This window comes from Desmodus rotundus, chromosome 5 (genome assembly GCF_022682495.2).
Source record: "Desmodus rotundus isolate HL8 chromosome 5, HLdesRot8A.1, whole genome shotgun sequence".
Lineage (NCBI taxonomy): Eukaryota > Metazoa > Chordata > Mammalia > Chiroptera > Phyllostomidae > Desmodus > Desmodus rotundus.
This window is the reverse complement of record NC_071391.1, coordinates 158,373,553-158,400,746: the sequence shown is the minus strand read 5'-3', so window position 1 is coordinate 158,400,746 and position 27,194 is coordinate 158,373,553.

Below are 27,194 nucleotides of genomic sequence, written 5' to 3'. Positions count from 1 at the left end.
TGCATGCGAAGATATGTTTCAAATATTATCTCTTACCTGTACCAGCTGACCTATTTATTCATCGAGTGCATATCGCTCATTTACTGTCCCTGCTTTATTTCCATTCCATGGGCGATGATGCGGCATCCAGGTCTGATGCAGCTGATACAAGGTGATATGCCATTTTATGAGCTGCCACAGAGTCGGAGTGGGTGTGGAACTTTGCAGCACCTTAGGTTGCCACATGGACTTGAATCTCATCTATGTTCTGCTTTTCTACCCTGGAACATCCCTGAGAGATATTTCACTAATGCTTTTTTCTCATAAACTATACTCTCTTTGATGTGTCTCCTCTCTCCCTCCCTCCCTGCTTCCTGCCTCCACCTCACCCTTCTCATTTTTCTTTTTTTTTAGATCCTTTTCCTGGGGATATTTTTACCTGCTTGAAAGGTACATTTCTTTCCCGGGCATTCCCTAAGGCCTGGCGCTTCCATCTGCTGCATGACAGTCCTTACAAAACCAGCTTAGGAAAACCAGCACTTGAAGCTCAAGGGAAATTTAGAGAATATCTCAGGCAATTCCTTGATTTTGCTGATTTTGAGTTTGTAGAGAAGAAAGAACTTGTTCAAAGTCATATCACTAGACAGCGCCTTTCATGCACTTTTGATTATCTAAATCCTTGTAAGTTTAAATCTTTGAACGTGCTTTCTATTTATAGCATAAATATATACGTCATGGGTTTTTAAGACATGAAGCATGGATTATTGGTTACAAATGCATTTACATTATACATTAAGAAATACATGCTGAGACTTGCTTAAAAATATTGCTTCTAGCTCAGTTGAACTTTATTATATTTGTTTATTCATTTAGTGAAATATTTTTCAGTTTATTGCATAAATAGAATATTTTCCATGTTATACCAGTTTATTTAATATGGTTTATAAGTGTTAACTGACTGAATAATAAATGTATTTTTTCAATTTTGCCCTTTAAAACATATTTACATTTTTCTGGTCTTAGAATTAATACTTACTCATTATACAAAGTTTGGAAACTATCGAAAATTAAGCAGAAGTTTTAAAAAGTCATGCATGTCTCATTACAATTATGTCACACATTATTTTAGTGTTGTTTTACATTAATTATTACTCTGGGTGTTAATGGGACTTTAATAGATATTTTATTCTTTTTGTAACCTTAGTGCATTTCCATAATATATATCCTTATTAACAATCTTAATGACTTTGTTATATTTCACTATGCTTCTATACCAGATCTACTAATCTATCAATGCCCCCACTTTTGGATATTTAGCTTATTTTCTATTTTTAATAATATGAACGGTGCTATAAAGAATATTGTCAGATTTAAAGTGATGCTAAATTTTAGAGATTGTTTCTTCATAATGGATGTCCCAAAACAGATGCCCTGAGCAAAAGGGGATAAGCATCTGTGCATGAGGTTGAGGCTGTCGGCCCGGGGCCAGCACAGCAGAGACTCCACAGTGACTTCTGAATGGTCTGAGAACTCTCACTTTTGGGCTCCTCTGGGACCAGCGGAATATATTTTGGGTTGATTGAGATCAAGGATGTAATTCTTAACTGAAGAAGCAGAGGTTTTGCCTTGATCATGCTAACGTGCCCATATGGGCAATAAACTTTGACCACAGTAGCATTGTACTCACAAAAATTAAGACAATGCGGTCGATTGTCTACACTGCCAGAATGCAGATTTTATAAATATGTATCATAGTTACACGGTGTGCCTGGATATGTCATAGAATCATAAAATGTTGGAGCTGAAAAATATCTTTAGAAATATTCTTTCTTACTCCTCTATTCCATACGAGGAAGGAACTTCCCATTTGTTCATGCTCCAGCTTAAACGTAAACCTCGTGATTCCCAGATAAAAGGCCTGTATCTGAATACTAGGTAAGAATGAATAGTTATTTCATCTGAGCTGGGTTGAACCTAAGTGGTCTTTACTCCATTAAAAATATCATCTATCTCCAATTTCATTGAATCCCAGATACTGATTAACATGGATGAAGACAGACCTCGATTAGAGATATTTGGGAAGTGAAGATACTAGAAACAATTTATTCTATTGACATGTCTCTTTATTCAAATCCAATATTTTGATATTTATAGATGAACAAATTACAGGAGAGATTGAGATTTTCCATTACAGAAGTACTATGTATTTATTTACATAAATACATATATAAATATATACATACATATACATATACTGCAATATACCCCTCACAGAGGCACCCTCACAGAGAAGCAGAGTGCTGCGAAAAAGCTGGGGAAGGCTGTGCAGAGAATGGGTTCTTAGGCAGGATCTCGAGGGCGAGGAGTGGTCTGACTCAGAGACAGGGCAGAAAGGGCATCCGGGTGAAGGAAGAGTGTGTGCGGAAGTGCAGAGACTTCCAGTGCATGCCTGGAACTCATTGCCTTCATTGCACTGTAAGAGCTACACATGGCTGAGAGGATGGCAGTGAAGGGGAGCAGAACGCAGCTGCAAAAGATCGTCAGGAAACCAGGTCACTGAGGCCTGTGGGCTCAAAAAAGGGACTTCATTTGATGGAGGATGGTAAGCCAGTAAATACTTCTAACCAGGGGAGGTAGCTCATTTTGAATATAGAGTAGTAAAATGTAGTTAAAAGTAAGTTAACTCGCCACTGAACAAATTGCATGTTTTACCTCTCAGTACAGTATCGAGTCGACTTGTGCTAGGGCTTCGTCAGTCGCCGGATGTTTACTGAGTGCTGCGCATTCACCCTTCCCTCCGTTTCTACGGACAGTCAGAGTTTTCGAAATGACACCTGATTGTTTCACCAGTGAAGTAGTCACAAGAGCTACTAAAAGCAGTGCTTCAGTGAAACCCTTCTCCAGATGATCTTATGTCTGACCTTCTGTACTTTATCTTCCAAGGATCAGCTTGTGGTGTTAATTATGGGGTAAGTAAGCAGTTACTTCCTACAGCAAATCAGCCAAAGTCCAGGTTTGCTCTGGAGGTCCCAGGGATCAGAGCTCTGTGTTTCTTCAGGTTTCAATTTACCAGCCTCAAACCACTTAAAAGCAGGAGGAGGAAAGACTGGGGAGTGATCAGTTTACAAGTGACCTGGGAGTTCACAGCTTTCATCCCTGGAAATCACAGCCCATATAATAGGCCTTGAGAAGATACAATTGGGACAAATTGACTCAGGCGTCCTGCTTTCAGAAATGCAAACCCTTTTTCCCCTTATCAGCGTCCCCATGCCTGAATTGTTGGAATCAAGCATTTGATGAAGGATGGTAGTTGTTCTAAGGTCAAATAGAGGATGTAGGTCCCAGTAAGAGTGTAGGCTGTTAAGTGGCACCCAACTGTGTTAATTGGTTAATAGGACTCTAGCTAGTTTGGGGACTTAAAAGTCCTGCCCAAGAACCATGCCTAGCAGGCTTTTTTTCTTTCCAGGCAAGTGAGAAATGTAACTCAAAACAATGTACAGCCAGCACATCTTGAAACTAGGCTTCTGTTGTACCAAATATTTGTGGATTGTTTTAGATATGCTTTTAAAATTTTTGAATGTTTTCAAGAAAGGCAATATTTCCAACTTGGCACCTGAAGTTGACTTTTAGAGGCAGTTTGAGTCACCAGGAACTCAGGGGCGTGGGTATGGTGATGATTGTTGCCAAGTAATCATACTTACCGAAAAGAAATGCAGCTTTTAAAAAGATTATCATGAGTGATTTGCAGGCTAGTTCTCATGGCACTTTCCAAAGTAGAATAAACAGTGAATCTGAATGGGGATTGTTATCTATATTCCTTTGGACAGAGAAAGTCTGGTTATTAGGAATTCCGTGGTCTTGCTTTAAAGCCATGTATCAAACAAACAATCAGAGCAAAGCACGCAGGTACTTCATAAGTTCCAAAAGCATTGTGGTCACGCTATGACACGCTACAGATGGAGGGATGCTGCAGTGACTGTGCTGACATCACTCAGTGCTTTATTACTGATGAAGGACATTGCTATTAGTCCTTATCACTGATGGACTAATGGTAATTATTCTCCCATTTGCCATTCATTCTATGCCTAGGATATTTTTAAAATGTAATTCTAAACTTGACACCTGCATATTTAAAGCCTTGCAAGGGCTCCCACATGCCCCACAGAACAAGGCCCAAAGGTCTCAGTCTGCCATTTTCAAAGGATGCAGTGATCTGCCCTGGACTAGTCTATCTGACACCCTTCTAGGACGCTGTTTTCAAACCACATCAGGCACCTCACTAGCTTCCCTACTGACCACGCACACCCTGTGCTTTAGCTATTTGCTCTGCCAGAAGTTTCCACTATTTTTTCTCCCGGTAGAAACTCCCCTCATTTTTCAAATACCACTTGGTTAGTGAAGCTTCCCCACCTTTGTAAAATGCCCTTCCTTAGCAAGTTCTCCAACTAGTCCCTTCCCCAACATCTCAACAAAACAGTTCCCATTAAGGTTACCCTCAATCTCCTTGTTATTGAAGCCATTGAACACTTTTTAGTGTTTGTCCTGACTTCTCAGCAACATTTGATACAGTTAAATAACCCCCTTCTTAAAATCCCTTTTCCTTGGCTTCCATGACGGATTCTGTCATAATTTTCCCCTGGTTTTTCTTATTTTCCTTTGTGGGAATCTCTTCCTCTGTCTATCCATTAACTTGTTGTATTTCTCAGGTAATCATTTCTACTGTCAAATACTTAGTTACTTCCCATCCATTGATGATTCCTAAATTTACCTTTTCAGTTTATTTCTGTATTTTGTGCTTGAGATCCATATTTTCAACTGTCTAATGGGTAAAAACCAATGGTCATCTCCCAAGCTTCTAAAGTCAATATGTCTCACTTGAAGTCATTATTTTTACTCTTGACTCTGTCCCATTCATGGCTGCTAAACTTAGACCACGGTATATCATATTCAACGCCTCACATTCAAAGCCTGCTGTCATACCTGATTATTCTTTCCCATATCCAGTCAGACATACAAAATTAAACATAGCCCCGGCTGATGTGGCTTGGGCACCAGCCTGCAAACCAGAGGGTTGCTGGTTGGATTCCCAGTCAAGGCACAAACCTGAGTTGTGGGTCAGGTCCCCAGTAGGGGGTGCATGAGAGGCAATCACACACTGATGTTTCTTTCCCTCTCTCCCTTCCTTCCCTTCTGTCTAAAATAAATAAATAAAATCTTTTTAAAAATTGAATATATACCTAAATTTTAAAACTAAATAAAACTCTCTCTATCTATCTATCCATATAATCTATTTTTCTTGCTAGCTGTAATATCCTCTTCTATTCACCCCTATTCTCGCGGTTCTAATTAGGCTATTACAATCAGTCACATGGATTTTTGTCAGTAGTCTCTTAACTAATTGTTCTTTATTCTCCTGTGTGGACCCCTCCAGACATTCTTCTCACTGAACAAAAGAGTGACTTTTATGAAATACAAGTTTACACATTCTCTTACTAAGCTTTTCAGTTGATCTTTCATTGGCTCCTGGATGAGACCCAAGCTCCTTAACATAGTTCACAAGTCCCCACGCCAGTTCCATCTCTAATCCTCTTCCTGGTACCCTGCTTCAGTCATAGTGACATAGTCTCTTTTGCCTATTCTTAGTTTATTAAAATATGTCTCACTGCTCATATAGGGGCCTCGCTTTGCTTAGAGCATTCTTGCTCCGTGCCTTTGCCTTACTCTGGGGAAGACTCAGGGAACCAGCTCTCCCTGCCACAGTACAGGATCCTCCTTTGGGTTCCCATGGGACCCTCTGTTTCCTCAGTGTAGCACAACTACGTTACATTTTAGTGCTATTTCATCTATTCCCTACTAGTCTGTAAGTCTTTTATTTTCATCTGTAATCCCCAGAGCCTAGTATACACCTTACCTAATAAAAATAAGTATTTGTGAATGATCTTATGGTCCCAATCCCATCGCCTGCCTTAGAATAACCTCCTCATTGATCTGGAGCCTGATGGATCGTCCCATCATTGCATGGATCTCATCCTGTTGCTTATAACAACTTACTACCAGTTACTTATTGTGCTTTATTATGCTCCAGCCACTGTAGCAGTCATCTGCATGAAGTCTCCATTGCTTGTTCCAAAGTGTAAGGACCACATTGTCCTCCACACAGTGGCATGTCCAGGTAACATTTGCTGAAGGATTCCATAACTAAAGGGATTCTGTAATCTAATTTCGTAAAAAATAAAATACAGATATTGAAGCTTCTGTAGATGGATGAAATCTCAGAGGTACAGCCAAGGATAGCTCGATAAGGGCTACTTCCCACAAAGTAAGTTTCCAATAAAATATATTTTGAATTACTCATAAATAATATTGAATGCTTTGTTTTAGGAAATCTGCTCCTTAGACGGTAGTCTCCCAATTTCCACAGCTATATGAGCTGCTAAGTGTTCATTGAATAGAATTCCCATCTCCCATCCTGTCTGGAAGATGTGGAGATTAAAAGAGACAGAAGGATGTCTTCTCTGTCCTCAGGAAGCACCACGTCTTCTTAGGGGGTAAAATATGCCCTTATTAACTAGTGGAAATAGAAGGCAGCTAAAATCACCGTGCTTGCTCACTTTAACCCTGGGTCTCAATTCCCCAGCATGTGGGCCAGTGGAGGTGTCACGAAAGGTCAGAGTATGAGGAGGAGTCCCAAATGTTAGTTGGAAGATCTTCTTATTAGGAACCATAATAAGAGTAACGATTAGGCACCATCCTATATAACATTGGCAGCTTAGAAGCTGCATGTTCTTTTGTTTTAGGCAGGCCTGTAATGCCATTGTAATGGTACGTATTGCTGTTTTAATGATAAACTAAAAGCAAGTGGGGCACAGAGTGCGTCTTCTTCCTTATGTGAGACTGGGAAAGAAGCATCTCTAGCCTGGTAAATATCACCTGGTAATCTGAATTCACAAAAGTGAGGAAATGGCCAGTCACATGCATTTTATTCTAAAATTATCATAGGAACATATCTCCTTTCAGCATGCGATACTGTCTCTGTGAAAGTACATAGCACACTGCTCAGTACAGTGACTGATGCACGGACCATGGGAGCTCTTACTATTCTTTGTATACTCGAAAGAGAATTATTTTGTTACACACACACACACCTCTTTCTATTTTGCATCAACTACTGACTCCGCGCTTTCCTTTCCTGTAGAAGTGGATGATGGCAGAGATCTTTATTAACATCGCGGAAGACTGGTGCTTCTTTAAGGGGCTTCCATGGTTTCACACCTGCATGCATGCGATGGAAAGCGAACACTGTGCTTATGGAAGCTACACTTGAGGAAATTCTCTGAATTTGTCTAACTATATCTCTACTGAGAAGACTGAAAGAGAAGATAGTTACAGTTTTTTCTAGTGGTAAGAGTCCAAGGAATTTCCTTCCCCCATTCACTCTTCATTAAACACAGGGGTTAAGAACATAATCCCTTTTTATGCTACTTACCACTCTTTAGTTTTAACATCTACACAGAAACATATAAATTGTCTTTAAACAGCACATTTTATTTTTTTTTTGGCTGAAGATGGATTTGAAACTAAGGCATTTGTTGTCAATTTCGCCTATAATTATTAATTTAGAAAAATTTCCTACATTTGACACGACGATAGTCAGTAGCTATCAAATGGGAAAATAAGTGTATGGTTCAGAGTATATTCTATGACAAAAAGAAAATAAGCTTTTGGATAAAAAAATTTACGTTAGGTAAATATATCTTGTAAGAATCTGAACCTGCCAAAAATTATTGTGATTATTCACAATAGTTGGTTATCCTTCACTATACAAAATAATTCAGCTTTTGGGGGGTCAGTTTAACCACGCTGGTAATTTCATAAATACTTTCTGAGAGTTTCTCAGACACCATGTTTTAGGAGTACACCTCTACATACAGGACCATACATTAAAACTCTAAAATTCTAAGTGAATGCTTAGTGAAAAATCTCATCTGGCCCCATGGTATATTAGAATTAAGATTTTTGCCCATCACTTTCTCAAGAGATATACCATTTTTAATTTTCAGGGAGCTCATAATATATCACCGTTACTATTTCTACATAGATTTATCATACAATGTGATTTAAGTAAACCGTCAACTTTATTCTATATTTTAAATTTCTAACAATCATTACATATTACAACATCCTCCAAGTAATCTCTGCTAGAGGACTGTGGAGAAGCAAACCTGCTTGCAAGTGACCTGGCATTTCCTAGCATCTCTCTTTCCATCTTTTCTTCTTTACGTTTTCACTCTTTTTACTCCCTGGACCGCAGCCCTTCTGTTAGACCTACTTTATTCCATTGCATTTAACATATGTTCACTTTGTCCCCTAAAGTGTGGTACATGCTTTTTTCCCCCTATGTCAGGACCTAGCACACCCAAAGAAACTTTCTGAAATCCTAGCCCCTCTTGCAGCCCTCTGTCAAGCAGTAATGAGATCATTATGGGCTACACGAATGGATCGAGTGTTTTCGTTCCCACAGCGGCCGCCAGCCCCCACCTGTCAGCTGGGGAGACACCGTCTCATAAACCTGCCAATACTATGATTTAGCTGAATACATGTTTGTTAATAAATCTTTCATCATATTATAATCAAAGAGCTCTTTCAGTTTATGACCCACCTAATGAAGGATTTGGGGTGTCTGCTCATCAATTTGATGTTTGTAAAGACAAAGCTAACGGGTGTCATTAGTGTGTGTTTGGCCCCTTGGCTCAGGTGAAGAGTGGAGCAGGAGAGGTGGTAAAGGAAATGAGAGAAAATGTTAATTAAAAGTAAACGCGTGGTGTGAGCCATGTGCCCGATCCTTGAAGTAATATGCTGTGGGAAAAGTAAGATGTTTTGACATCTTCTCAAGTCAATAAGCCCCTAGGATCTACAGTAGTTCTTTATCAAATGCCTTTTCAAAGATTTAACGGCCACCGTTATTAACCGAAGAATTTGATGTGGTTCTCTCCATTATGGAAGTGTAACTACCAATAAAGTGTGAAGGAAGTTGCGGACTTGCTAGGGCTTGCCATCCGTGCCAGTGTACAATAATGAACATTTATACTGTCTTTTTCACATCCGTGCTACACACTCAGGTTTCAACTTCATGGTTTACTTGGGCTTTAAACTATAATCAGTTAAAATATTCTCTTGGTTATCTTTCTCTGTACATTGAGGGTAGGTATAATGACTGCAGTGCTGATGTATTTAGATCTAATGATACACAATCCCCACCGAAATAAACCAAAGATCTTAATGAGTGGAGAGCCAACCTTTACAATGGTATCCACCAAGAGCCTGGTTAATTTCTCCTGCTGTTCTCTTCTGTGTCAAAGCTTTTCTCTGTGGTCCAGTTCTCAGCTGCCATTGACTGAGAGCCAGACAAGTCCGGGGAAGGAGACAGTACACTGACCTTGGTTTCCTATGTGTTTCCTTCCAACTCTAGGCTAAGTTATATTTCAGCCTCCCAATCAACAAATAGTTCTGAAAAACAAAGAGGTCACACAGTTGGAAGTCAGAAAGAGTGAGGTCAAATAGAAGCCTCAAACGGCTGTATACAAAGTCTCCTCTTCTGTTTTGTGGAAATTTCCAGTCTTCACATTCATTCATTCATCAGGATATCCTCTTTGCGCGTTTGTGCCATTGAAATTGTCGGGCTGCTCCAGACTCCACCTGAAGATGACACAGCTGTGCCAGGCTGGATGATCTTTAGTGTCATATCTGCATTCGTTGCTTTCTCTCTTTCCTTTCCTTTGTGATATTTTCAGAATCAGGAAGTTTCACTCACCTTGACCATTGTTTTCACACAGTTGGGCTACACACATGCGGTTGTTGTTTCATTTGAATCCAAAAGGATGGACAGGAAGGAAAGCAGACAGTAGAGATATCATCCATTTCCTAAGTGAATCACGACTCTATTTTCACGACTTTGTCACACGGCAGAAAAATGCAGGGCATTCAAATGAAGACGTGTAAACAGTGGGACTGGGACATGTTCTCCTGAGCGGCTCCATGCTAAATGTAAAGACTGAGCTTTATTTTGGAGGGCATTATTAGGTCTTTTGATGACACATTCCCCTAGTAAAGTCCAGATTTGGCTCAAAATGTGTGTGCAATGCCCTGCTTCTAAATTTTGAGTTCTTAGATAAAGATCGTCACTTTACTATTCTTATAGTGGGCCTACAGAAGTAAGGCTGCCGGACTGATTTTTCAGCATTGCTAGCGGGACTTGGACATCTGAGTGTGTCGGATTATGTTTTTGTTTTGTTGTGAGCAAAATCTCTGATGCTGGACACGTCTGGTTGTAAATATTGGCTTGGCTACGTACTGTCATACAGCTTTGGGCGAGATAATGAACTTCCCTAAGCCATGGGTTTCTCACTACTAAACTAGAGAGGAACGACTTGACCTGGTGTAATGATTAAATGAGAAAAATGTACATTAGATGCTTGACTGAATGCAAAGCATATAGTAAGTATTTATGTAAGATAACTGCTATTCTAATTAGTGTCTGTTGGTGCTGGAGGGTTTCAGACTTGACTTAGTATTCAGATCATTGCGACATACATGTAATAAAATCGGCAATCTGGGCATCTGTAGTTATTTTGTTGAATTACCATATCAATAATTTTTACTTTATAGTTCATACAACATTTTTTAAGAGGACTATCTGAGAAACATCACATAAAACAATTTTATATCCATTTAGCACTTGTTAAAATGTTTTCTAGCTTATTATTTTCAAAAATACTCATTTCCTAATTTTGATTTATTATGGAAATATGAATTTTGACAGTTTTCATGAGAATCTCCAAAGTTTGGGCTTATTTTTGATAATACCTTTTTTGTTTTTAAGTGAATAAATAAAAGTAACACTCCCAGATAGATATTATTCACCATATTGTGTTAAACATAGAATTTATATGTTCAAAAATACCTTGAGGTGAAGGTGTAGGACACAGCCAAGGACACTCACACCTTCCTAAAGTGGTTTGTGTTGCCAGGTGAAGGTAATTAGCCAACTTAATGCTGTTGTACATTCTGATTTGGACCAAGTATATACCATCCATTGAATGCATTCACCAGTTAAGTAAGAGCCATTGAATCAGAAGTGACAATGTTCTGTACCAGGTATTATTCCATAACAACCTTAATTATTTGAGCTTTTTCAAAATAACAAGTGAATGGCTTTCCCCAATGTCAGAAAACATCCTGCCCCGTTATATCATGCAGAAAAGGGCTGATGTCAGTAATTCTGTCTTAGTGCAGGTGGCCCCAGAGCCTTGTAGCACACCTCAGTGTGCACCACCCAGCCTTGGACCGAAGAAGAGATCACACCCTGAGGTCTCGTCTCAGGCCTCCCAGCCCCTTGACCTCCTTGGTTCCCCCTGGCGAAAATAGTACCTTTTGGGATTTTCACATGCTGGTGACTATTGGCCTCTTTCTTTTCAGTTATGTATTCAGCGTGACCAAAACAGAACAAGGAGGGGAAAGGAGTATTAGGAAAAGAAAAAAGAAGAAACCCGCCCTAGTAAGTGGGTGAAGGAGGCTTCCCTCAGAGGGCACGTTGGGGGAGTCGAGGACACCGCAGTGCTCCGGTGAGACTGGCGCTTGCATTGGGAACGCACAGGGACGGGATGAGCACAAAGGCAGAGCACACACTTGTCTGCCTGCGGTGACACTCAGAACCGGAGTGCGCACGTGCTGGGTCTCAACGTTCAGCTCTCGTTGATTTAAATGATAGTCGTTTCCCCCTAAATATCCCAGGAATTCCAACCCCACTGCAGATGCCAGTACTTTATGCTCAACTCGGACAAGCCCGTACCTCCCAATGCATGTTTTTCATTCATGAACAGTTCTGAAAACAGCGGTAGAAGACCCCATTCTGGGATGTGCCGTAGTGTATTCAAGCAGTCTCCTGTGTATGGGTGTATAGGTTAACGCCAATATTTTACAACTATGAACAGTGTTACTATGAATAAACTTGTGCATATCTGTCTAAATTATGATTAAATCTACGAAGTTTCAGGGACAGTAGAAAGAACTGTTTCTTTTAACCATCTGCGAATAAATCGCTGACGTGATGCACCATTCTTCCCTAGACGTGGTATTATAAATATGTTCAAGCTTCTCCAGTTAATCAAACGCATTCCTTTCAGAAACAGGATTCTGTCCAAAACCAGGCATTGGTCTTCATCTTCTTCGGTATGGACTTGCTCTTCAACATTTCCTTGACCATCGTGACTTCCATACTTTTGAAGATTACAAGCCAGAGGCTTTGCAGAACGCCTTTCAACTTGGGTTTGTTTGCCATTTATTCATGAGTAGATTCAGGCCATGTATCTTTGGCAGAAATACCAGTGAAGTAATGTTACACTCTTCTATTTCTAACCTATCAAGTGAAACATTATTAACATATGTACCATTTCAGGGGATATTAGTTTTGATAACAGTTTACCTGCCAGGTTTCTTCTTCCTTTACTCTATAGTACCTGTGTCACCTTGGCTAACAGGTCAAATCCAGATCACAGTTTAAGATTTCTACTGCAGGTTTTAGGAAAGTTCTGGTAATGGGAAAGTTTCATAGGGAATTCTAAAGATACTGATACCATTTTTAAAATTTCTTATTTTGAAAAAAATTTAGATAGACATACACAGATATGAAAGAGAAAGAATTTTTCTATCTTAATGAGAGATATATTTTCTGTAACTTTCTTTTCTTGTAATGCCTTTGATTTTCGCAGTTAAAAATTCTGGCATCATGCAGTAAGTTGCAAAGTATTCTGTCTGCTCTTCTATTGTGGACAAAGTTGTGGAGCATGAGTGTTTTTTTTTCTTCCTTAAATCTTTGATAGAGTTTGCCAGTGTGGCCCTCTATAATACCTACCTTGGTGAATGTTCTATCTACTCTAGAAAAGAAAATACATTCTACAGTTTTCCAAAGCTACTATTTTTGCTTTGGTTTCACTCCCTGCACCACATCCCTCACATTCCTCTGGAGACGCTTTGTGCTGGGGTGGCATGTGGTTCACCAGAGCAATGTCTGTATGACTCTGAGTTCTAGTTCCCCCATTTGTTCGACCCCAGAGAGGGTGTCTTGGCAAGCTGCTGTTGCTCTTCTGCCCCTCTCTAGCAGTGTTCTCCTGTTACGTGTCATTCCAAACTTCTTCGTTTGGTGGTGGTGGTGGTGCAGTCTGATCTCTGTCCTAATTAAAGCTTGGTCTTGGGTACATAACGTGTCCTGGGTCTCAGCCCAGTGACCTTCTCTGTTCTCTGTGGCTCCCCTGGCTCTAGCTGTGGGTTCAGCATGTAACTCTGTTCTCCCAGGACTAGGTTTTCCTCCCCTTGTCCTTTCCCTAGCTGCAGTGATGCTCCCCTCTGCCCTGTGGCCAGTGGCATTGCCCTTCCCCTTCAGATAACTGCCCCATTCCATAGTGGAGACACAGGGGAAGGATCAAGGAGAAGTTCTTGTCTCTGTTACAGGGCTACTCTTCCTCTCATTCAGATCTGCACTGAGGTGCACCTTTCTGGTCTTTCATGTGAACACCCAGGGGGTCCATGGAGGGCAAGCCAGAAAGATATTGTGAACTCCTGTAATTTCTGTGATCCGACCCTCCAGAGGTGCCCACCAGCTCCCACTCAGCCTTTCCCAGTTTGCCAGCAATTCTAGCTGAGCTCGTGTTGTTGGTGCCTGGTTCTAACTACCCAACTTGACTGTATTTCACCTCTCTCTCCCTTCAGGCAGGCACTGTGTTGTCTTAGATTTTTGAGCCAACTCTCTGCAACCTCCATTCCCTGATGGGTTTTTAAAATTCTGTAAATTTGAAGTTAGCCTTGTTCTTTTCATTATTAGTTGGGAATGCTATTTTTTCCCTGGCTCTTTATATCCTGGAGCTGAAGTTGTGGGCAATCTGCTGACACCATTGTATTAAGATTAATTATTAACTATTGTTCATTTCTTTATTTGTTCATTTGCTTATTCAAACATTTACTAAGCAACTTCCATTTGGATTCTTGGGATATAAAGGTAGATAGAAGAATATCCTTGTTCTCATGAATCTCACTATCTGGTGGAAATAAGAAATAATTAGACCAAAGAGCCATCTATTATTCCTAGAATGAGATTCCAGGGCCGTGTGCTTTAGGGTCTAAGTGAACAGAGTCCAATAATGCTTAAGTTTTATTCTTAAGAATTTGTGAAAGTGTACCAGGTAGGAAAGGTGGAGAAGTGCATTACATGTGAGGGGAACAGAATATGCAAAGCACAAAGCATGAGATAGGCACACATTTTTCGGAACTATCAATAAGTAGGATAGTACTTTTTTTTTTACATATTTAAAGTTGTGTCTTTATTTATACTATTGCATTTTAAATAAGCCTTTCAGAAGAAAAGTGAAAAGTTAATATGTGTTCCAAAGTTACATAGATAGCATTAAACCTGACAGGCATAAACACACACTTTATTTCCACATAAATTTTAGAATAAAGTGTTCCATATCTACAAAAAATCTTGTGGATTTTTATAGGAATTGCATCAAACCTATAAACCAATTTGGGAAAAATTGACCTCTTTGCTGAGTCTTCTAATCCATGAACGTAGTATGTCTCTCCATTTATTAAGGTCTTCTTTGATTTCTTTCCTGAGAGTTTAGTAATTTTAAGCATAGAGATCTGTACACATTTCAAACATAATTATTTCATTTTCTTTGGAACAATTATAAATGGTACTATATGAGTTTCTTTTTTTAAATATCCTGCACCCATTTCTCCACCCCGCCCCCCAGGGTAGTGTTTCTGAATTATAGTGTACGTGTCTTCAGAGGATGGCCTTCTTTGAAGCAAATCAAATGCTGCTGTAATGTATCAGACTATCCCCCTCTTTTTCCCATGCACCATGTCCGAAATACTGTATACATCTTACCACTACTTCATCCAGTCCCTTTACAATTGCTACGTTACTCAAGTTCATGCAACACATACATTTGCTCTTTCTCTGCCATTAACGAGCTGTGCAACTTTGTTCATTTTGCTGGTGGCCTGGTGTCCTCGTCCGTCAGTACAGGTAACGCTCCTTTTCCTGGCTCCCTTACAGGAATGGAGTGAGGATATTGTGAGATAAAGGACAAGAACATGCTGTAAAAAAATAAATAAATAAAAAGCACTTTTAAAATGCAATGTGAACAGCTTTCATTCCTGCCAAGAAATGCTTTTTGAATTTGTAGATTGGCTCAGTGTCCCTTCTCTGTGTTCTCACAATACCCTTGTTTGCACCCATTTTATCACTTAAAATATTTTATTGAAGTTATATGTTCTTATGTGTATTTCCACTAGTAGTGAACTCCCAAAACCAGGAGGCGCGGAGTATACATCTCCATAGCTTCTGCTCCTAGGGTCATGGCCATGTCTGATTTTCCACACTCAAGTTCTTCAGTAGAAGAGCTGTGTCTCTCCAGAAGCAGGCTGTTTCATGGGCTTCTTCTTGGCCTGGACAACCTTCTGTTACAGATGAGGAGACCTTGTCAGGCTCCTTGGTCAGGCTCCATGATGATATCACCATAACAAGTGCCAAGGTGGGGAAACTCCTACTTCTCCTCCCACAGGGCCCCAGCATTTCTGCAGCTCCTTGATACCAAAGCTTCATCTCATGGAAAGAAACTGGATGAAATTCAAATAGAATCATAAAACATTAGGGTTTTAAGGGCCTTTAGAGACTGTTAGTAAATTCTGCCCTGAAAGCAGTTATTTCTAGGAATAACAGGAAGGCTGTGGGAGAAGCAGAAACAACGCTTTGATGAGACCCTGGCATGAAAGGGGAGGGTAGAGTCTCCTCATCGTTTACTTTGTCTCCATTTTGCCAAATGCCAACCTTTTGTCCTTCTGTCCTTGAAGCTTAAGAACACCCTATCCCCAGACAGGGTGTATCTGGGTCCTTCCAGGATAACCAGAGGTCAAAATAAGAAGGCACTCCCCCCAAAGATGGCCCCTACGATTCCACAAGCCCATGCATTGGAAATTGAGTACGTGTCTGGCTGCTGATGACCTGGGTTGACTTGCATCAGGTCAAGGGTGCAGTCGTGTTTTGTAAACCATGAAGGGCTGTTTCAGTGTAAGAGACACCATTAGCAATGATGGCTCTAGAAGAACAGGCATGCTCCTCTCTCTCTTCCTGAGGGCTGCTCTGCTAGGCACTGGTACGCCATGACACAGCTCGCTGGGATGCTTCAGACATGGAACTTGACCTGGGTAAGCCTTTCATGCCTCAGAGTTCCACTCCCAGCTCCAGCAGGACCACGGTAGGCCTCCCCTCATTCCCACAATCACGACACAGGAAAGAGGCAAGCCCACAGGTCACAGCAGAATACTACAAGGCCCCAAGTGCTTGGCAGCATGCCCAGCATGAATTTCTTTTAACCAGAGAGAGAAGACAGATCTTTGTGGGAACAAGATTCAGAGACTCGGGAATACACTGGAACTGAGCCAAATGCTGAATCCTGAGAGGAAAAGAGAAACTCCAGGCATTGGACCGATGTCCCTGGTTGGAACAATCGCGTTACATATATACATGTGTGTCTATATATACTCACATGTGTTTACTTATATGTGCATATATTTATTTCATATTTCATAATTTGTAAAGTTCAGACATATAACAGTCACACTCCAGGAGGTGGATTTAAACAAGGTCTTCAGGAATCTGAAGATTTTGCTCAATGAGCTTTACACTCTGCCCTTGAAAATTTAAATGAGAAGAGACCTTAGAAAGGGACAGTGGCCTTTCTACTCTTGTTTTATAGATGAAGAAAATAAGTCCTAGGGAAATGATGCAATGTGCTCAGCATCATGTAAGGAGAACTACTGGGAGTTTTTCCTAAATTCAGGGCAGAGAAAGCCAGACCCCCTTTCCATTTCAATGTGTGGGCCTCCCTGGATCACATCACCAAGTGCCCCCATAAGCCTAGGCTTGTTCTATGCATAAGGGCTTTCTCACAGGGTGTCTCCATTCCACTTTTGTGGGGAGGTAGCTGTTATTTTCTGCATATTCCCTGCATATTTTCTGCATAAGGGGAAACTGAGGCCTGGAAAGGTTAAGTGACTCATCCAAGATCACATGTCTAAGAAATGGAAGAGATTGACTCAGGCCAAAGACCATCTGCCTCCAAGTCATTACAGCCTCTCGAGGGGGAAGGTGAGCAGGAAGGAGATCAGGAAGCCATGACCTCTCTCGCCCAGGATGCTTGCCGGGCTCTCCCCACAGTCCCCTGTGATCCAGTCACGTGGACCTAGCAGCACCGTGCAGACAGCTCCTGCCCCCTCTGAGCTTTTGTTCTTCATGGGATCTCCTTTCTCCCACTCACCTGTTCCAGCTGGCAGCCTCCCAGGCGGGCTAACCCTTTCCAAACACTTTCCTTGCCCTGCTCCTTGTCTTAGTTCAGGATGCTGTTCTGGGGGCTGGAAGTTCAAGAACAGGGCACCAGCACGGTCAGGTTCTGGTAGGACCCTTTTCTGGGTTGTAGCCAGCGAACTTCTTGCTGTGTCCTCACATGGTGGAAAGGGTGAGGGATATCTTTAATAAGGTTATTAACGCCATTCAGGAGAGCTCTGCTCACATGATGGAATCACCTCCCAAAGACCCTGCCTCTCAACACCATCACTTTAAGGGGTAGTATTTCAATGTATGAATTGGGAGGGACACAAACATTCAGAATTTAGCACCTTTCTCTCTCTCAAAGAGCATTGTCTTTGTCTTTAAGGTTCTTCTAGTGGCTTGTTCTTTTTTCTGTTTTGTTTTGGTTTTAAAAAATTTTTATTGTTATTCAATTACAGTTGTATGCCTTTTCTCCCCATCCCTCCACCCCACCCCAGCTGAACCCACCTCCACCCTCCCCCTTGATTTTGTCCATGTGTCCTTTATGGTAGTTGTTTGTATATAAGCCAGGGTAGGCTAGGGTGATCTGTCCCCTTTGCCGAAGGCAGGAATAGTGTGAAAGGCTTTGTGCGCTACCCAAGTCCTGGCACATGAAGGGTATTCAATTTGTACATGATGAGCGTGTAATATGAATATGAGCCCGGGGATATTAGTTCCTTAGAGTCTGGGAGACACTAATACACAGTACCTTGCACAGAGTCAATGTTTCCAGAATGTTCTATCACCCAAGGCCTTGACCCATGTCCTCTTTCTCATTGCATCATCCTCAGCAAGTTAGGTGTGTCTTTCCAGAACACCACTCTCCTGGCCCTCAGTCACTCTGCTCCCACTCTGACTGTGCTGGCTGGGAACATCAGAGGGGAAAAATACTTTGCTAGAAAATGTTGCAAATGTACAAAATAGAATGAAGGAGAAATCAAGGCAGATAGGATAACTGGTATCTTGAGAGCTCATATTAAGGTCCCCTTCATAGCTGAAACCCCAAAACTAACCCTCATGTGTGTGGCAAAGGGTCTGGACAGATAGAAAACCATGGCGTGGGGCTATTTGTTGGGGTTTTTTTTTGTGTGACCATGTTAACGCATGAAGCTATGAATGCAACAACGCGCAGTGCTCTGTAGTTAGAGGGAACGCAGAGGGCTGGAAGTGGAGAGATCTTCCTTCCAGCCCCACTCAACTGCCCTTTGATGTCGGAGTGGGGATCGGCTTTCAGGGGAGAGAGTGCACAGGCGGCAAGATGTAAACAAAACATCCCCGGGCCTTTGTCAGCCTTCTGGAAACAAAGCGGAAACACGCTGGCTCCTGTGCTGACCGGATTTTAAATGGTGAGTCTGAGATGTGATGGAGCGGTTCCCACCCACTCTCAGGGTCCACGGCCGCTGGACAGTGAGCCTTCTGCAGGCTGATGCCGAGTGATCACCAGGGACCTCGGTCTTCTGAAGAGTCCCCTGGAGTCCCCTTGAATGACCCTTCAGCAGAAGCACCATTCGGCCTGCACAGAGACTTTGGTAGCAACAGAGAAAACGTTCATCTCTGCCCTGGCTTTACCGCTGCGCCCTTTCCTTGCATTCTACCATTCCCAGTGAGTTCTGCGGGGTGGCTGTGGCTCGGGGTTAAGAAGGAAGAAGGGCTTGATTCGCACTCTCTCTCAGGAGGAGCCAAGCACAAGGCAGGAAATGGGTTGGGACACTTTGGAAGTCCCTCTCCATGGTCTCACTGTGGAGGCACTGAGGCTGGCACTGCTCACTGAGAACCTGTCCTGCCCAGGCTCCACACCCAGGGGCTTTCCTGGAGCCTGTCCCCAGGGCCTGGCATCCGCTGAAAGGGGCAGCTCTGTGCAGAGCACAAGAAGCTTTATTTCTCCTTGGTTCAGATGGGGCCAACTGAACAGAGGCGGAGCCGGGGCCTGTCTCATTCACTTGGGGACCAGAAGCCTTTCTCGTACTTGTGTCCCCACTCGGTTCCTCCCTCCTGGCCTCACCCCGTGTTCTCTCATGAATTCCTCCTGAGCAAGAAACGGCATTTGTGTATTTTGAAAAGTCAAACGCCGGTGTTAAATGTTCCTACCTCTGAGAGAAAGCACATTGCCTTCCCCACGGTCGTGCCGGGGAAGAAACTCCAGCTCCGCTGTGAGCTTGCGACTCCAAAGGGCCTGCTGGGTGCCAGGTTCTCGTCTAGGTGAAGCCCCTGAGAACCAGCAGCGGGCTCAGCTGCAGTTAATTTTCATTTTCTGTTTGTATATAAATGCTTTTAGTACTTAAACTAAATTCAGATCAATTAAACTAATGTTGTTTGACATAATATTCCTTGTTCCAAAATCAATATCCCTTCATTTGACAGACTTATTCTTGAATCCAGGATGTTTATTGTTCTTAAAGCTTACCTATAGACCTGGTTTTTGTCTTTAATGATATAAAACAGCTCTTCCTCGCACACAGTACGCCAGCATGTAATGGGGCTCAAATTTCTCCGGTAAATATCTTTAATTGTACCGTCATGCCTTTTAATCTCCGCGGCACATAACCGCCCTTCTCTGTCTCCATTTGTCTCCTTAGTTTTAAATACATTCCTTTCACGGTGTCTGTTTGGAAGGAGCTGGGGTGAATGAAGGAGCCAGGCCGGGGTTTCAGGACCAGTGATCTTCTTTCCGAAGAGCTGGGCCAACTGAGGAGAAGCCCGGGCCCGAGCAGGCAATCCAGGCTGCTTCTGCGACTGTGGCCACTTAGCCTCCGCCTGCCCCCACCTCCCCTCCCGCCCCCACCCCCCCACCATAAAGTAACATGCAGCTACTAAAACGCGCCACATTTTCTCATGTGGTCTTTCCCCCATGCCCTGCGGCTCTTCTTCACCCTGCCTTTAGCTCTTATAAATCTTGTTCTGTTTTCCCTGGCCTTTGTCCAGAGACAGGCCTCGCTCGGCTCTGGGGAGAGCGGGCCGGCGGTCATTTATCACTTGAACAGTGGGAATGGGGGACAGAACAGTAGGGTTTTTTTTGCCACAGCCATGGCAAAGGTCTGTGCACAGTCACCTAATTGGAAGAATCTGGCCCATGTTCCTATAATTGCTCTACCTTGATAACTTTGCCCAGGTCAGACGGGCCCACTTCGTGACAAAGAAAAGGACCAGTGGAGAGGAAGGACCCCTTGGTGATAACACAGCAATGGTTTGCCATGTTTTTCTTTTTTGCCAGGCAAATATTTTCTTTAAATTAATAGTCACTGAAATGATGTGAGCTGGCGTTTGTGAGAGCCGTAATCAGCCTCTGAAGTACACCCGACTTCGCTCTGTGACCACCCTTCAGACAGGGTGAAGTCTCGTGAGACCTGAGCCGGGCTTGCTGTCTCAGCCACCCCACCGAAGAGGCTCCTGCAGAAAACGTCCCCAGACAAGTACACGTGCACGCACTCTTATTTTTTCCCTCTGTTATTTTTCAAAGGAGCATAGATGGAGACCGGAGACGATTGGTTGAACTCAGAGTCCTTAAGTATTGCTGAGGCAGGGGGCAAAGGGAGATTGGGGACTAAATGGCCCATGCTTCCGTGTTTTGTTTGCTGTGGACGATAAACGCAGCTGAACTTGTGTTCTGGACAAGAAGTGTGACCTCACCCTCCCAGGGACCAGTTGCTCTCTCTATTCTCTTTTGTCTTATTTCTCTCCGCTCTCAAATTTGGTCTTTCTCCCCCTCTCCTTCTTTTTCTTCTCATCCCGCCCCTCTCCTCTGGGTGTCTGCAGTATCCCATCTGGAACATTGTCCTGGAGGGTCTGAACCTGGCGATAGTAAACCTTTTGCAGCTGCAAGTCGCATAAAGCAGCGTCGGCTAATGCGGCTTGCAGGGGGATGCTTCCCCACGGTCCCCGTCTTCAGTGGGCCACGTTTCCTCCCATGGGACGCCTTTGATCACAGCCTCAACCACACCTGGCTGTGTTTCATTTCCAACCCTCCAGATTCCTGGGGCCTCTAGCCGATCATCACTCTGTCCATCTGCTGAGCCCTGTCCCCATGAGGACACAGCAAGTCTGGGAGAGGAGTGATGCGTGTTGCTCCTTGGAGAGAAGTTTCAGAAGGGCCTTCAGCCTCTTGCTCAGCTCCACCCTGGCAGGGCTCTCAGCAGAAACCAGGGAGGGAGGCCCCAGGCTAATCTGGAAAGGTGGTGAGGACACAGGGCTCTCAATGTAATGTCCTAGAAAAGGCCAGGAGGAGGAAAGCCTTGCAGTGTTTTCTCAAGTGCCATCCCTCCTCTGCCTCCAGGAAGGAGGGCAAGGGCAGCACCCCGGGGTGTCACACAGATGGCCAGAGACAGCGTCCGTGCCATGCTCAACTTGTGCATGGGCTTTTTTTCAGCGAGTTTTTTTATTTATTCTATTTAACCTCCCCCAATTCCACGTGCAGTGGGAACATCTGGCGTCATCAGCCCTGTTTCACAGTTGAGGAAAATGAGGCCCAGAATAGTGACTTGCATGAGGTCACTTAGCCATACACGGGGTGCTCTGATTTGAGCCTTCCGGTGCCTGCTCTACAGCTCACTGTACTGTGGTGTGCTGTACGCGCCCTCCAAGGAGCCATCCCTGTCCTGGTCTCTGCCATCCCACCCGTGGCCTGAACACTTGAAATGGACTTACATCTCAGAAGGCTTACCCCTGTCCAGAGTCGGACCTTCCCAGAGTGCTGACAACAGATGCCAAAGTAGCCACACGAGGAGGAACTGTGCTCCAGTGGACAGCTCCCCAGGCCGGTGCCAAGGCAGCAGACAGTCTACCATGCGGTTCTTGCTTCCTAATCACTGTAATACTTGATCTAATTCTGGTTCTAAAACCAAGCAGGTCTGCATGGGCCCCTCAGAATCCCTGGTTTAGGGATTCTGAGATGTGTGACTCAACTCCCATGCATGTACCTAACTTAGGCTGGGTGGAGATAAAGTTAAATGAGATCGTACATCAGAGGTGGCATAGTTCAGTGTGTGACACATGAGACATGCTTGATAAATGAAAGACTGAGTCCTTTCTAGAAGGAAATTGGAGTCGATTCCGAAAGACAAGCGACAGACTAGGAAATTGCGGGTTGAGATGTCCAAGCCTGGTTTAGAGAATAATTTTACTGCCGCGACATTTTCTTCTCTTTCTCTCCCATAAACACACTACACACAGAGGACAGAGACATGATGATAACCCTCGTAAGCTGGCATCAAACCCCGTGCGTGGATTTTCAGTGAGATTGATATTAAGATCGCTTACTAATGAGATTAAATATAATCCCAGGACCAGGCTTTGGGCACATACTCAACAATTGAGCACCTACCTTCGCCTCATGGTCTAGAAGTTTCTAAACAACTGTAGTGTATTAACTTTAATAAGAAGGAAGACCTTAGTACAGGATCCAGAAGACCATGGTAGGTAAGGGGTGGGGAGGCAGGAGGGGATAGGCAATGAGAGATTGAAATAAAATGCAAGAAATAGTGCAAGTGGAACCTTCTTTTAGCAATTTCTGTGAACTGCTTTGTATCTTCCCTGGTAGGTCAGGATTGCGAAATTCAAGGCCACATGGGCCTGCGTAGACCATCCTCAGTCCCATTCAACCTTTGCCTTTCAGTAGCTTCTCAAAGCATACTTTGCTTGTAGCACTGTTTTTTAATTATAAAAGCCCAGCACAGTAAGAGAAATGCATGTCATACATATGGTTCTGATTCACTTAGACTCAAATCCTCAGCATGCTATTAGCTAAGAGAAAAGCAATTTTCAAGAATGCATCTTGTTAGCAAGAGCGCTATTAAGAAACGAGTTTTGATTTTTCTGGGAAAAGTGAGAGAGAACGCACCCTGAGCATGCCGGGGAGGATTCGGAGCGGCTGCTGCGAGCTGAGAAGTGAGGGTGCATTGTGAGAAGCGTGCCTTCCCGCGTCCAGGCTGGGGATCAATCTTTGTCAAGCTGGAGTTAGTTGGGTCTCCAGGGAGAGAAGGGAAGTAGTGATTTAGGAGAAAAAGAGCTGTTACCTAGGGCTGCTGTTTACCTTACAGTAAATATAGGGGAATAGTGGTTAATAAAATAGTTTTATATTTTTCCTTTAAGAGAATGGCTATAATGTATGAAATATATCAGCACTCAGGCTTTGAAGCAAAATGATAGCCCTCGTGATTTAATTTTTTTAAAAAAGAAAGAAAGAAGAAGAAACACTGCTTCCCCATTCGTTGTTTGCAAACTTATGCCATTTAGTTATTAATCGGGCCTAATTTTTTCAAGGGGAGTATTCATCTTTACTGTGAACTTTTCCCCCGTTGGACTCATTATGTTAAACGTTGCATTTAACCCACACTTTAGGGGGGGAAAGTAATATTTCTGTTGATTTAAACTGCCAGGTTGACTCACATGGTGGAAAATGGGCTAACTGGAATTGGGGGAAAATATGTCAGCACAAACAAACATCCCTGGGAGGGGATTAGCTCCAGCCTGTTCCCAAACCTGGATTGTACTGGTGCCTCCAGGCTTTTCCCAGGGGAAGAGTCTGTGGACAGGGCACGTGGAAAAGAGGAGGCTGGCTTGCTGGAAGCTACCACCCTGATGCTTGCCTTTCTGTCTTCTAACCTAAGATCACCTCTTATTGCAGAAACCCTGGGCAAAAACGTCAAAGAGCAGACTGGTTTCATGCCCCCAGCTTTTCTTTTGTTTCATTATGCAGAATCACATCTACTGTTTCCAGTAAATTTTTAAAAGAATGTTGTGTTACTGTGTATCTCTTCTCCTAAGTGGCAATGCAAATCTACAAGGGGGAATCCCCAACAACAACTGGAATTTATTTGTAAAACATTGTCTGTTTATTCTTACATGTTTACACTTCGGTCACCTTCAAAGTACTCTCCATTTGATGCAATACACCTATGGAGACATTTTTCCCACTGTTCACAATAGTTTTTGAGCTTGCCGATTTTGATGTATTTCAGTGCTTCTGCTGTTTTTTGTTTCACCTCTTCCACATTAGCAAAATGTTTCCCTTTGAGAACTTTTTTCATCTGGGGAAACAAACAAACAAACAAAAGTCTCTGGGGGTGAGATCAGGTTAATAGGGAGGGTGGGGCTCGGGAGTCATGCTGTTTTTCGTCAAAAACTGCTGAACACTCAGCATGGTGTGGGCAGGTGCACTTGTCAATCACCCATCAGGAAATACGCAAATGCATTGAAAGAATCTTCAAAAAAATTCACTGAAGCCGAATGCAGCCTCTCACAACAATGCCAGCTGGTACGCCGATACAGATGGGCTCCTAGAACACTTACCTAGTGAGGGAACCCCATACTACAAGGGGCCTGCCCTCCAGAAGATAATCTCATTTTTTTTCGGTACCCCCTCATATTTCTCCATGTGGAATGGGCCTTCATTCCTTCTTTTAAGAATGTTAGACCTCATCAGTACTTGGCCTATAGTCAGAGCTCAATAATAGTCACTGAATATTGTTAAAAGGATTTTCAAGGGGTGGAAAAAAATGGTGAGAAGCAGGGTTTTGCAATGGGCTGTAGTGTATATTTAGGAGTCAGACAGTTGTATGCACGTCCTGGTTTTGCCTGACTAATCATTATATTAGGTCTCAGGCCATTTGTAAAGCAAGCATAAGAAGGACTACTTCAAACTGTGTGAGAACAAATGAGTTTATGTATGTCAGTGCAGACACAGGGCAGGCACGCAGTGGACAGTCACTGTCTGTCCATTGAGGCCAGCGGTGTCCAACCTTTTTTACCTCATGGCACACAGAAACGGATTACTGAAATTCTGTGGCACATCAAAAAAGTGTATTTTTTGCCGATCTGACAAAAAACATTGGTAATTTTGATTCTATCACACCAGAATGCTATTATTGTGTTGGCTGTTGTCATTTTTTTTTTTTGACAATCTAACGGAAAAGAGGTCAATGCCCTTGACTAAATAGCCAGGTGTTGCATGTTTTAACACTTCTTGCAGCACACCAGCGTGCTGTGGCACACCGGCTGGTAACCGCTGGTTTGGGGCATTGTGTAGCACTGTACATAGCCCTGAGGCGGCTTGGGATAAAATCCCATTTAACTGCTAACTTAGCTGGGTCATCTGACCTTCCCAAGCGTTAATTTCTCAGGGTAAAATAGAGATACGACACCTGCTCAAAGGGTTGTTGGAAGGATTACGTAAGGTTTTTTGTTTGTTTGTTTTTAAGTGTATGTGATAATGGATATGCCATCAACCTCAAACTTGCTTCTGAAGATAATCTTAAAAACATCTTTAATCAAATCCAAAACTTTGAGCTTATAAAGTGACTTGGGTAACTGCATCTTCAGAGAAGGTGAAGAGAAGATCGATATTTACTTCAGTCAGTTACAATTTGAGAGGTTTAAAAACTCAATAACTTGGTAGCACCATGACCATCAGAAGTACCTCCTACTGACAGAGCAAGACCCAGAGTGACCTTGCCCCTCCGCTGACCTTGGCTGCAGACGAGCATCTCTTTAGTGCGGCAATTGAACAGTATTGTTAATGCCAGGATAACCAGCAACTGATAGTGCTAAGAAATGAGTTTTTTACACTCTATCCGTCTTTTAAATTCTGAGTAGAAAATGTTGAAAATGAAGCAGCAATAATATTTACTTTTTGATAAAATGTCAGATTTATTTGGGTATCTCAAAAGTGCAGTCTATAACAGGGATACCCAGTTCTGCCTTGGCTTGTGGCCAAGCATTGATTCTAATATTTCAGCTAGGTCAAAACTTGTGCACCTTGACGTGCAGTACATATCAACTACCTGAAAATAACAGGCACTCTGTGGATGGATACTTGGTTATTATTGGCTGTGAGGATGCAGGGGTTTGTTTCCCTGCTGGCTTGGATAGCACAATATATAGGAGGTTGTTCTGACGTACTGTGCATCTTAGGCAAGTTTACTCCTCTTTCTGGCATGACTTGCCCAAATGTGGGACAAGGGGGTGGTTTGGCCTCCACAACCTCTAACGCTGGACTTGCTTCGTCCTCGCCAAGCACTCTCAGGGTGTCCCCCTCTCGTCGCTGTACATGCGCTACGGATCCAGGAAGCAACCCAAGGGGCCACTAGCCAGTAGTTCTTCATCCAGACTCTGAGAGCGAGGTAAGTAGGAAAGCCGAAGCCATGAGACGGAGAGGAATAATGAGTCCCTTCCTGATGATGAAACATGAACGTGGATACCTGTCCCCCCAGAATAGTTCAAATCTAAGACAATAGCATGCTGGTGAAAATATAAATGGAGAAACTCATTTTGGTGAAGAACCTAGATGGAAAAATTTATGAGACAATGAGCAGTGCCAAGAAGTGGTTGAGAGATCCAGTGCCGCTTCTACTTCCTGTTCCGTTATCAAAGAAAATGACAGGGAAGAACTGGCCATTGACTGGGCTCTATGTTCCAAGCCGTTACTAAGTATCTGACATACATTATCTATCAACTGCTCATTACAACACTACCAGATGTGTAGTAAAACGTGCCTTTTATTGAAGAGGGAGCCAAGCTTCGGAGAGATTAACATGCACGCGAAGGTCACGTAGCAGCGGAGTGCGGTGGCTAGCCGTGCCAACCCGGAGTCAGACTCCCTGAGCACGCATGCCGGATTCACCTTTCATCCATCCTGTGGTCCCGGCCAGTGTTCTCATCTGCAAAGTGCAGATGCTGGGAGTGCACATGCCGGGGAGTGTAAGTCACTTTTTCCTTGGGTAGTTTTTGGGAAAGTCTCTGCACAGGAGGCACAGGGCAAGGTAACAGTAGGTTTACAGTTGTGACTATGTGAGAC